Raw genomic sequence first — 13,185 nt, 5'->3', positions numbered from 1 at the left:
GTATGCGCGAACGTAAGAGAGCACCTACGTGTTTTACCGAGGCACATACTCGTTCCCCCGCATACACGCGCGAAACGCATATACACGCGCACGAGAACGCGAAGTAGGTGCTCGGAGTCGAGCTTCTCGCGCGACATGCACTCCCGTTACCGTCGTTCGTACTTTGACGCGGACTCGCCTCGCTTTCGGACAGATGGACGATAAACGAATCAGCGATGGCAAAATCCTTTTGTTTCCTCCGCGTTTTTACGCCCACCCCCGAAAAGCCGAGATGCGCGGCACCCAAGAAAACCCCGTCCGGGAAGTGTGTCCCGCGCTTGATTTATTTTCGACTACCTCGCATACACCTTCCCTACCACGCTCGAGCATTCTTCTCTCTTCTTTTATCTCTCGTTCCCTCCTCTCGTCGTCTTTCTCTCTCGTTTGGTTTATACTCCGCCGGTCGGGCCGAGTATTCCATTACGGCAGAAAGAGTTTATGAATGAAGAGAGATCTCCGAGAGATGCTTCCGGAACCGGCGGCGACTCCCTCTCGTTCCTCCGCCTCGCCGGCAATAATCGTAGAATCCGTAGTACCGGCCTTGTGTTGGGCATGAGTTGCGAATGAAGTGAATGGCCGTGAATGGGAAAATACATGCGCGCGAATATATCGGCACGCGTTAATCTCGTGCTTTCGACTGGCTTTTTAATCGACCGTTCGCAACTTCGTTTCGCCGGTCCTTCACCTTGGAACTTGCTGAATACGCCGGCAAGCGAGAGGGAAAGGAGAAATGCGGAAAGTGCACAAGCGGTTACGGGAACTTCGAACAAGAGCGGACGCGGCGAGGGAAAAGTTATCGCTAGAAATTTGTATCGAATTGTCATTTATCTCAATCGGAGGTCGTAAATCAGTTCGTCCCTCCGTTTTGCGATCTTGCGTGTTTGCGTTTTGCCTTTAACTTACGACTCCGACGAAGTTTTTAAGAATCAATCATTGGGAAATTGAAACAGAATTTAAAGCGATAGACTTCTAAAAAAAAAAAGAATTAAATCTGCTCTTTAAATAAAAAAAAGTTTTACATGTGTAATTACCTTTTGAAAAGCTTCTTTTCATCGCAAATGTAGATTAATTAACCTATTTGCTAGTGAAGAATAAGAGAAATAAAAAAGAATCTTTGTGGTTTTTGTATTAATTTATATTAATGATTCGAATTCCAAGAAATTTATTTCGACTAACAATAAGATTCAAAGACACGAGAAAAGGATAAAGTTCTTGAAATTCAAACTTAGTGCAATTAAATAGGCTGGTCAAATTGTTTAATCAACTCCTATTGTTTGAGGATTACGCTGTTCAGTCCAAAGGCTAAAGAAAATTCATGTGAAAATAACATCTCTTATAGAAAAGAATAATCAGCTCCGTTTCTCTTTTCACCCAAGACACCGTCTGATTCATTATTCTTATTTTGCAATATATACCGGTTTTTGTTCATAGCAAACTTCTTTTTAAAATTCTAAATCAAGATTCGACATGTCTAATACAGACTGGAGATCAAATTTGCTGTCGTCTGGTTTTAAAAATTAAGTGCCAGTTCCTATCAAGTGAAATCGAGTTCAAGTCCAATCGATTTTTTCCGTTCTCTACATTTCTGATTGATCTTAGAATTTCTTTGCAGACATCTATCTCTCTATTTAAACCGTATTAGTTTCAGTGTCTCGTATAAACATAATCTTTTTTTTTTTTCTTTTTAAAACTGCTCCATGAGGTAAAACAATTTTCTTTAAGTATGTAAAATACTAGAAATTAATATAAAGATTAGAAAGATTTATGTTGCATGTATGTAAGACTTATATTGTATGAATGCATGTACAAAAGACAGACCATAAAATTTTCGAACCCCAATAACGCCGAGCCGCGCCGGCGTTAATGCGGCTTTGGGCGTCTCGCGGCCCCTCTCGCGGTCCCCTCGCGGCCCCCTCGCGGCCTCCTCCGCGCCGCCTCTTCTTCCTCTCGTCCCGGGTCCCTAAGTTTTTTTTCCTCTCTTTTACATGCGCCTCGCGCGGCCTTCGAGAGATCTCTCCTTCGCCGAGGGAGCGCAAGCAAGAAGAAACGGCGGGGTGCGGGGAGGAGAGGGCAGACGAGGGGAGCAGGAGGGGGCGGGCGCGGACGCGAACGCGGACGCGGACGGGCCCGGAGGGGCCGGTGGGGCGAGGAAGGCGTAGACGAGAAAGAAAAAGATAAAGGCGAAAAAGATGCGGGAGAGAAGGTTCGCTCCGCGGGCTTCTGGCCTGAACGGTGAGCGAGGTAAAAATCGCGAGGGCCGTCAATTAGGAGCGCCCGTGGTTCTCCGGGGCCGTTTCTTCCCGCGCGAACAAAGAGCGACTTTGTCGTCCCGCTGATGTTCCCAGACCCCCTCGCCCAACGGAGATATTGACGAGATATCGCGGCGAATGTTGGAATTTTGTCCCGACGTTCGTTCGTCCGTGGCGATTGCCGCGTCTAACTTTCGTCGAGAGATACAGTTAGCCGCGCGTGGAATTCTCCCGGTTCAACATCGCCAGAATTATCGTAATGAGGACTCGGTTCGGACGCGATAACGCGCGAGATAACAAGCGGCCAGGTATTTACGCCGAAAGAGGACAATGGCGTCCACTTTTTAGATTCATATCGGAGCGCTTCGCTTTTCCGGGCGTTACTTTTTCTTTTTTTTTTTTTTTTTTTTTTTTTAACGATACTGTGATATTTATTTATTTTCCTCCTTCGGGCATCGATCGCTGAAATTCCACGAGTTATTAATTGCCGTCCGACAATTGGCAAGGGGCGAAAGTAAACGACCCTTTGGAGTGGATCGCGGGAGAGCGACAGGTTCGACGAACCTCGTCGGCGTTTTATAAAATTCCACGATCTCGTCGTCGACGTCGCGATGGAAAAGCGATCGTATGTAAAACGCACTTTAACGCCCCTCCCGATATTCTTTCTCTCAAACAAGCGCCTGCTACGGGTAACCTGATAATTTATAGCGGCGCGAGAAAAAGGGCGAGAGAGATAAAGAGAGAGAGAAGGCGGGTGCGCGTGAAAGAGGAAGAAAGACGCAGATGAGTGCCGCAGCGCGTAAAGTCCCTCCGTTTACGCAGATACGCACGCCTTGTGCGTGTGTATATATATATATATATATATATATATATATATGTATATATATATATATACATACATATTCGCACATGCGTGCGTGCGTACGTTCGCTCGCGGCTCCTGCTCCCCATATGTCCCCCGTAATGACGAGCGCGCGCTCGTCGAAACGGAAGAGCGCTCAAATTTCCCGCGTGAGCGACGCGTTGCGTGCGTGCGTGCGTGCGTGCGTGCGTGCGTGCGTACGTGCGTACGGTAGAATGTTGGTTCTCCGGTTCTCTCCCCCTGATACGCGCGACTTCTTCTCTCCTCCCGGTCGCATTTATATAGGCCACGCGGTATACGAGATATCCGCGCCGGCTATCGATTCGCCACGCTCGCGCTATGCCGTATCGCTCCGGCGACGCGGCGCGAGAAATCGAGGGACGACGACGACGACGACGACGACGACGCAAGGAATGCGACGCGACGGACGAAAGCGGTATAGTAATAGACAAGGTGGATTATCTTTTTCTCTTTCTCTCTCTCGCCTCTCTTCCTGTTTCTCTTCTCCTTGCCTGTCTCTCCGTCCGTTCCGAATGGCCCAAGCTTCGTCAGTCTCATCCCGAGTCACGCGGGTAACTTTGAGATTACGAGCTCGTCGCTTTAAGGCCGGCCGCTGCGAGCACAAAAGAGGTCAGTCTTCGGTCGAGCGACGGACGCGGAGCCGAAGATAAAGGAGGAAGTCGCGACAGAAACGGAAATGTCAACGAAACGAATTTATCTCTCGGCAAGGTATGACGCATTTGCCGATCGGGCTGGCGACACCGTCGAAAGGCGTCGGGACGGACGGCCACCCCGTTAAATAAAAGTCCTGCCCCGTGAACGCTTTCTCTCGCGGTCCCCTCTCATCTCCCAAGTCTTCCTCGCTGCAGCTGATTACGCCACGACGTTATCTCTTTCTTTCTCTCTCCCTCTCTTTCTCTCTCGAACGCGCATCATTGCTTCGTAACGCATTACGCTAAGCCGTTATAACGAGAACTGGAAAGGTTTGTCGACGCGTCGACGACTGCAACTTTTAATTCAATTCCGTTACCGCGGTGCCCGGCCCCTTCGCCGCGTACCTACGAGCGACTACCGGCGCGACCACAGACGAGAAAATCGCGGCGATTACACACCATGACCATTACCATTATGCCGTCCGCGAAAGCTATTTATTAAAGCGACGCGAGGAGTCAGACGTCCGGGGACGAATAAAGCCGCGTTTCACGCAGGCTCGTCGTCTCTGAAATTCCGAGCCACCCGGCTGGCTGCCCTTTTCGCAACCGAATTTTTTTTTTCTTCGCCGATTTTTCTTTTTCGCGATTAATTGCGCGTGGGGTGCCTCATAATTAACGACATCGTCGCGGCGCCCGAGCTCTCGATACAATTTCCCGTCGAACACTTTGCGAGCTCGCGAACGGGAAGCGAGAGCAATGGGGAGAAAACAATTCTTTACTGCTTAATCACGGGAAATTAAGTTCGTATGGCTCGACGGCTCGGCTTGAAATCTGACAGGCGTGGTTCAAAACGCGACAATACTTTAGGGCGCTTTGAGGGATGAATACAACAAAGCATGATCAAGCAAAAAAAAAAAAAAAAGTAACAGTTAAAATTGAGAGTAAATAACATCGAAATTTGTAAAAAAAAAAAAAAAATAACGAAGCTGTTCATGATATACATCGCAGGTTGAGCGAAAATAATTAACAATGCAATACAGAGCTCTCGAAACATGAATATTTTTTTCCCCCTCGCACAGATTTCATTTCTGAAACGATACCACTAATAATTTCTTTCTTGACTGTTTCTCTACCACTAAAGTGTTTCCATTTCTTTCTGTTTCGGAAGGAAGATGTATAAAATCCATCGCAGCCTATTAACCAAAAAGCTGATTGATCTCTCTATTCAATATCTAAAAAGCGAGGATAAAAACAGGACAATGACGTCGAACTGCAGCATCATAGCGTCGGACGTCGGCCGATCGATTAATGACATACGTACGAAGCTTTGACGCTCGTCGGATGCCGTCGCGCAAGTTGTACCGTACTTTTTTTTCCCGTTCTTGTGCTATTTCGAGTCGAGTTAACGCATTGCGAGCTGCACGAGTAACGGAATTAACGAGTAGCACACATATCGTTAATAAAATCGACGTACGGAACAATGTAAAATGCGTTTATTATTTTATCGCGAAATAAAATATCGATTTTAAAGTTGGACGTTTGCTCGGGGATGACGAGTCCGACGGTCAGTTTAAAAAGGGCAAAAAAGGAGGGAAGAAAGCTCGATATTCGTAATGACGATATTCATCGAAAAAGTTCGTGAACCTTGTATGTTGCAAAACGCACCTGCAGCACGTTCGCCGGATCCGGGGAGCGGAAGTGAAACACCTGATCTTCTTTAGCTTTCGCATCGTATTCTGATGGCTTGCGATTAGAAAAGTTCGACGGTTTAAGTTTAACGTATGAAGCATCAAAGGCCGATTTTTCCGAACGTCTTGGTAACTTTATCCGGCAGGTAATATATATTTCGTGCCTTTATCTGTTCGAAAAGGGAAGTAGAGACATACGCGTGTTTAGTTGACAAGTAAAATAATCGAGACAGCCGCGACAATCGGCTTTTATTGCGCCAAAAATGCATGGTCGTTCGTTGCGAGTAACTGAGGAAAAATCGGCTTCCGGCAGGTTCGATCGTTCGCTATATTGTCGCAACCCCACGTGAAACTTTGCGTTGTTGGATAATCTTTATGTCATCGATATGTGTAGGTACGTGTATACATATATATATATATATATATATAAAGAATAAAATCGAAATAAAAAGTGGAAAAGAACAAAGGCATTTTTCGACGGCCTTTGGTATTGTCGGTAACTCGCGATGCCTTTTTTTTTACCCCCCAAGCTCGTTCAACTCCCTTTGACACCACGTTACTTCGTTAAATATCATACTTTGTCGGGGGAAATGTTTTTATCATTTTTCGCCATGTGAAACGATCGTTACTTAGCAAGAGGAAAAAAAAAAAATAGGGGGAGGATGAGAGGAAGAGAGAAAGAGAGAGCGAAAGAGAAGTATCGGTAAATCGACAAAGTATTTTACGGGAGCGTCGGTCGATTAGCGAAAGGGTTGCTTTCGGCATCGGATCGATGAGAACTCGGCTGTTTAATTCTCTGGAGCATTAAAATCGATCCCCTTCCCCCCGTCTCCGCCGTGAAATTCCCTTTCCCCGTTTGCGAAAGAGGAACGGAGAAGACCGATAAGTAGTTTCTCTCCCATCCCCGTGACCTCCCGCAGTAATAATACTGTCCCTCTCGGTTTAAGTTTCCTTTTGAATAACCTGTAGGTCACCGCATAAAAAGGAAACTTGTTGCGTTTACTTTATGTGTGTATACGTATACCGAGACTGTCTCTCCGACCCATACTTCCCAGCCACCGGCGATAGAATACCACGTGGATACGGCGTTTGTAGAAATGCGGTCGGTCCCGAGATAACTTTCGCAACGATAAACAGCTCGCATTAAATAGCCCGTGGCCACCGAAATCGCAGCCGATTCGAGCATCCGTATATATACGGCCGATAAAGGGACGCGCGAAACGTCGAAATTATAATTCACCCGCTACTTCGGCCCACCTCCCCTTACCTCCCTTCCCTCCCCTTTTTGCTCTAATCTTTACCCGTTTTCCAATTCCTTGCGTAACAATAGCAGAAAGATGAGCGCGCGAAGTATTGTGGGTCAAGGCCAGCCTATATAGTGCACGCGGACATAAATACATGCGCAGAGAGACGGAGGGAGAGAGTGCCGACGTACTTTCCGCTATCTATAACAGAGCTCGTAATAAAAACGGACGGTAACGGGCGGCCGGTGAAACGAAAGCGAAACTCACGGTCGGATAATAGTCGTCGTTATTACTGGGGCTCGTGCGATCTAATTAAAATTACTTTGCGACCGTTCGCACGTTGCGCGCGGGGGGAGGAGGAGGGAAGAAAGGCGAAGGGCACGAGCCTATGGTGAAGAGGCGGGGGCCACGCAGTTAACTCGATAATTTGTGTTTTGGGCCGAGTGCCGATCGTTAAAGCATCTGGTCGGGAACTGTTTCGACGATGAATGGAATTGAGCCCGAGCAGACCGAATCTCAATGTAGCTAGCTATCGTCGTGCACTTGTTGCAGTGCGTCGCCACCCCGAGCAGAAAGATAGGATCGACCCGCTTCTATAACTCCGGCTGGCTTTCTGATATACGACTGTACAGCCGGGCGCATACATGGAAACCCACACGCGCGCGGCCCGCGCTGGAACACACGGATACATACGGTACAACGCTCCGAGCATCCGTAATGGCTTTATCATAAGGGATGAAACGGGAGCCATTAAGTAACGCGAGATCTCCGATTGAGGGCGGCAAACAAAAGCCACGTACCGATTAATTTAATAATAACACCGTTACCTAATTGAGCGGAGCGATTTAATTGACATCTGCGTAATCGATCGCGTCGCGGCTGTTCGAAACTCAGCCTCGGCCTTGGCCAATACGTTATGATAATGTGAATTATCTCCGCGGCTCGATTTCAATTGCGAAATTAAATTGCAGCGCGAGCGAAACGACGTGGCTTCGAAACCCACGTTTGTGGGTGCATCGGCGCGAGTTATTGCGACATTTCTTTATTTGTGCGAGCTCTAATTTTAAGGATCGCCGGCTCCGTGCTTCTTTCATGTAAAAAAATAAAAAAAAATAAAAAATTAATATTTTATTTTGTCTAGTTATATTTTCTAATTCCGATCAATTTAAAAAGAAAAAAAACTCTCTCTCTCTCGCATTAATTTTAACTGAACCGTTACGTTCGAATTTAGTTTCAAGACGTGCGTTAAATAATAAATTTGCGAGATCGAAAATTCAGAGAGGACAGAAAAAAAACCGCCCTAATGCTCTTCGAAAACTCACACTTTTTTCTTATTTCGGTCGCGCACATGAAAGCTACTTGCGCAGTTGGGAATTCTCTCCGCTCGTAAACGAAGAACGTGTCATAAAACACTTTGGCATTACGGTAACGATCGTGATCTCGATCGCAAGCTCAGGTCTTTTATCATGAGCGATGTATTCAACATTACGTTAGAGAGCTGCAAAGCGGAAGGTTGTTTCATCGTGGATTTATACAACCTCTCGTTTGTCAAATTTATTCCGTGTGGCGTGTTATTGAACGTCGCTTAAAACGTAACTTCCGAAGCAAACGCCCTGCATGCATCTCGCGACGATGAATAAGAGTCGCATCACTGACGCCGCATTTTCGACATTCTTTTACTTATTTCGAAAGTTTTGGAAGAAAATTTGCCTCGTTGCTAAGGCACGGTCGCATAAAATCTTATTGTTGAAAACGTCCGTATTCGTCTACCTGCAGAATCCTAAATTATAATACACATGTGCTGCATTTTGCACGATTCTATTCACGAATCGTTCACAATCATTTTTAATTTCTTTGTTGGCAAACTTTCTAAGTATTTTAAAAGAATTAAATACGCTGCTCAAATTGAAAATATCTTCCCCGTTGTTAACCTTGTTAACCCCGTTATTAACAACGAATTTCAATCGAAAAGAAGACGTGATAAATTGTTTTATGAATTTATTTTTAGTTTTCGTTATTTGTTTTCCCCTTTTTCTTTTTGGCAAAAAACAATTAGTCGAGCAGACATGAGACACAAAAGGGTATTCTTTTCAATAATAATGAATTCGTTTCGCTGAAATAAAGGACCGATGGCGGAGATACATGAAAAGCGGTGGGAATCAAAGGAAAGTTGGTTATTTGAAATTGATATAATTTTAAGTAAGTTGACCGACGCCTTGCGCTTAGCTCACGTTGAGCTGTACCGCGCCAAGATGAGCCATGCCACGCGGAACTATGTATTTACACCCAGGGTAGATTGTCTTCCCTCTCGCTCTTTCGCAAAAGCTGCCGGCCTCTACCTCGCTTCTCTCCCTATACCTTCGCCTCAGCCCTGATATCTAGTACATAGGATGGCAGAATCCCTCTCTGTCCCTCCGTCTCCGGCTTCGTTCGCCGGTTCTTCCTCCTTCCTCTCTTCCTCCTTTCCACCTCGCAGGGTGTGTAGGGTGGCGAAGAACACTCGGTAGAAGCGCGGCGCGAAGAGAGAATCCGCGGCGCGGAGAGAGCGACGGAGAAAAAGGGAGATCAGCACCGAAAATGGAAGAGAGACGGGAGACAGGAAAGCCGATGGATAAGGGGTAACGGGGAGATGCGAGGGGTTAGGAGACAGCTGCAGGCCATGCGAGGGTCCGTCGACCAGGCCTGGCCGTTTACCGCGGAATACACCGCGCCGAAGAGAACGATAGCGAGAGAACGCGGGAGAGAGAGAACGTGATAGCGGGGACAGAAAGAGACGGAGGCGCGAGGAAACGCGAGAGGGAGGCAGGGAGAGAGACAGAGAGAGCGAGAAAGAGAGATCGGAATAGAAACAGGGACGAAGAAAACACGGGGAAGCGAAGGAAGTGAGAGGAAGAAGATGAAACGATGGCGAGAGAGAAAGCGAGACGACCTACTTCGGCGTGGTCCGCGACTCGCTCGTCGCCCCAGCCGTGCTCGTTCCCCCGCAACCCCCTTCGGCATTCCCTCAACCGACCCTCGACGCGTATACCGTTGCGTCCTCCCTCCCCCCCGGTCGTCTCCCGTCGACCCTTTCCCCCCGCTGTCCCCCTTTGCCATCCGCCTCTTCACGACCCTCCAGGCTGTGACTACCTCCTCCCCCTCCTCCCTGTCCGCCCGTTTCCTCATCCCTCTTACCTACCCTACGATGCCTCCGCCGCCACCCGACGACGGACCCGAACCCTTGGCGCCCCTTTGCTCTTAGCCGCGGATGCGAAAGCCGCGCAGCGGTGTATATGGAGGGATGCGAAGGAGGTTGTACCGAAGCAAGCTTCTCTCCAACGAGCCACAAGCAAGTTGGCGTAACTTGCGCTCTGGTAAATTTCCACGGAGACCCTGCTGTTCGTGGATACCTGCTTCCAGAATTCTCCTCTCTTATCTTTTCTCTTTCTTCCTCTTTCCGCTTTTTGCAGAATTAACGAAATCACACGCGCAGACTCGCCGTTATATCCGCGTCACATACATGTCGTTTCGTTTTTCCATTCTTTCTTTCTTTCTTTACTTTTCCGATTTTCTTCGTCATTTCCTTACTTTCACTTCTTTTCCCCTTGTTTCTTTGTTCGCTCTTCTTGACGTAGCGTCGGACCGTCCGCGCGGCGATTACACGAGCTCTCCCGTTGCAAGTCGTGTCCGCTTACGTGTCCAGAGAGCCGGATGACGGGTTACGTGCGACGATGTGTCAACGCGAAGGAGAGAGATAGAGAGACGCGAGGAGTCGGGAGGGAAGATAGGCTATATCGATTTTCTTTTTTATCGGTTGGAAATTTCGAAATCGCGCCGAACCGAAGGGCTCTCGCTCGATTAAGGACGGCTGACGAGAGGTCGAGAGAGGGACGTACGGGCTGATGGCCGGGTAATAGAGAAGGGTACAGGAGGGATATCGTCAGAGGGCCTACTAGCTCGATTAGGACGCGAATAACGGCGAGGGTGAGGGCGAGGCACCATCGGACGGCCGGATAGGCCGATAGACCACCAAGGGCGAAGGAGGAACGTGTCCACCCCCGCGGCGTAGGGTTGATCGATCGCGCGCAACATCGGCTGGATTGCGATTCTTGCAAAAAATAATGAAGCCTCTCGCGCGAGGCAACGTGCAACGTGACTTTAATCTTTTGATCATCCGGGCCTAACGATTAACGGACGGTTTCATTCGATAGAACGTAATTGTGTGCCGATATGTCGGCCGATATTGCGCGGTCTTCCAGATTTCGTTGATATATCCCTTTCGGAGATTACATCATAATTGAAATGTATTTATTTGTACGAAGATTGCGCCTCCGAGATCACGTTCTTTTTTTTTCTTTTTTTTTTTAGCTGGGATAAATATTTCAATCTCTGTAATATTTTGTCTCAATTGTGGCCATCTAATAATAATTTTTTTTTTCCTTTCTAAATAACATATTATTTAGCGTGGCTTATTCAATTTGTAGGACTTATTTTTTATTCTTTAATTTATCGGATAAATTGAAAATTCTAATGTGGAGATCCTTCCACGTTCCGGTAGCTGAGAGAAGTTCGATTAAATTATACGTCAGCGTATCCGCTCATTAAAATCGAATCTGTTAATCGGATCTGAGATTGGCTGATGACATAATAACGACTTGCGCGCGTCCCGATGAATGCGACGCGTGAACAAACGGACGGCTGCAGCGCGCGAGGTGAGAGACACTGGGATATACATTCATGAGTCACTCCATTCACGAAATGTGAATTCTCGCTTTGCAAACTTTAGGGGTCAACGGGTCGAGGATGGTTAGCCACTTCTGGTGCGCAGGTTTGCGCCTCCCCCGTCCGTTATATCAAGCTCAGTTCGATGTATCGTTGGCGAATCTTTCCGAGATGCGGCGGCACAGCCGGCGCTCTCCTAGCGGGTATTAATTCCGATGTTATTCGAAGAAGTTGCGGAACGGGAGACGAGGTCGAAGTTTCGTGAGATTTACTGTCAGCCAGCCCGAAGGGAAGCGATAGAGAGAGAAAGAGAGTGAGAGAGAGAAAGAAAGAGGGGAAAAAGAAGAGACGGAGATGGAGAACGGGAGAAGAGATGATTCGCAGAAGGAGGAGAGAGAACCGGGGTTTATCACGAGAGATCTTTCACGGTTGCAAGGACGGCGCAGGGTAAAACGGTGGGGGTAATCGCCGTTCGGGAGACGGGGGGAGTTAGTGAACGAGGGAGGCAAAGAAGTAAGAGTAGCAGGAGGTATCATTCACTTTGCGGGAGTCGCGCTTCTCCACCGTTCGTAATAATTTTCTTTTTTATGAATGAACTTAACTCTCCTCTCCCGTCTAGCTTCATGTCCTTTCTCGCTCTCTCTCATCTTATCGCTCCTATCTCGTGGCTTTCTCTCCTTTTCTCGCGCGGGTTTGAATTTAATCGAGAAGAACGTGACACTGACATTCGTCTTCGTCGGAGCCTCCAAAGACGACAAATCACCGGCGATGACAAACGTGCGTGTTTTTTTATTTTTTTATTACTCTTTTTTAATGACTCGCGCGATATCGTTGATCCTCGATAAATAAATCGATACGTTGCGGCGGGGATCGGTCTCCTATTTCAATCGCTTACGAGCTCGCTGGTTTAATTTGATAATTCAATAGAAGCTGCTATAATTGTTGCAGAATACGTATTTAATTTTCGTATCAGGCGATGAGTCTTTCAGCAATTTCGAAGATTCGTTAATCGTGTCATTAAGAAATTGTTGTCCCGAGTACCCTCCCCGATTAATTGCTTTATTATTAAGGGCGAGCGGCCGGCCGGCACTTTTGGCAAACAGTCGGGACGAAGCGAACGATGGCATCGGCGACGATGAGACGCCAGGGCGAAAGAGCAGGAGAGAGCCGTTTATCGATATTATCGTGCGGCCAGCGGCAGCGCGCACCGTCGCGTCGCCTCTCGAAGGAACGATAGCGAGCGACCGTTAACTCAGGCCGCGACGCGACGCGACGACACACATATGTCGCGCAAATAGCCCGGCGTAGCCGTGTACACGCGCACACGCTCCCGCACGAACGCACGCAAACGGGCGCGCGCAACGTGGCACCCAATGTTCACGCGGCTCGCGGGCCACGCACGCACGTACCTACACACGCGTGAGGGCTCGCGACGCATTTTCGCGCTTCGCGTGTGTACGACACATCCTTCCGCGAAAGGCAGGCGGACCGGATGACGATGACGACAACGACAACGGACGAGACCCGACACCGGCTTCGCTCCTCGGCTTCGCTCGCTTCGAGAGAAGCAGGTGAAAATTAATTGTACGGGTTTTACCCGGCTCGCGTTCTACGGGAGAGACCGTGGAACGCGAGGGGCCCCGGTCGGTTCGCGTCTAACCCGCGGCGGCAAAATGTCCCGTCTACGTGTGCGTGCGCTCGTGCGTGAGCGTGTACGTGTCTGTGTGAACGCGCCTTCGTCGTCCTATA

Source organism: Cardiocondyla obscurior, linkage group LG08 (assembly GCF_019399895.1).
Source record: "Cardiocondyla obscurior isolate alpha-2009 linkage group LG08, Cobs3.1, whole genome shotgun sequence".
NCBI lineage: Eukaryota > Metazoa > Arthropoda > Insecta > Hymenoptera > Formicidae > Cardiocondyla > Cardiocondyla obscurior.
This window is presented reverse-complemented; position numbering follows the sequence as displayed.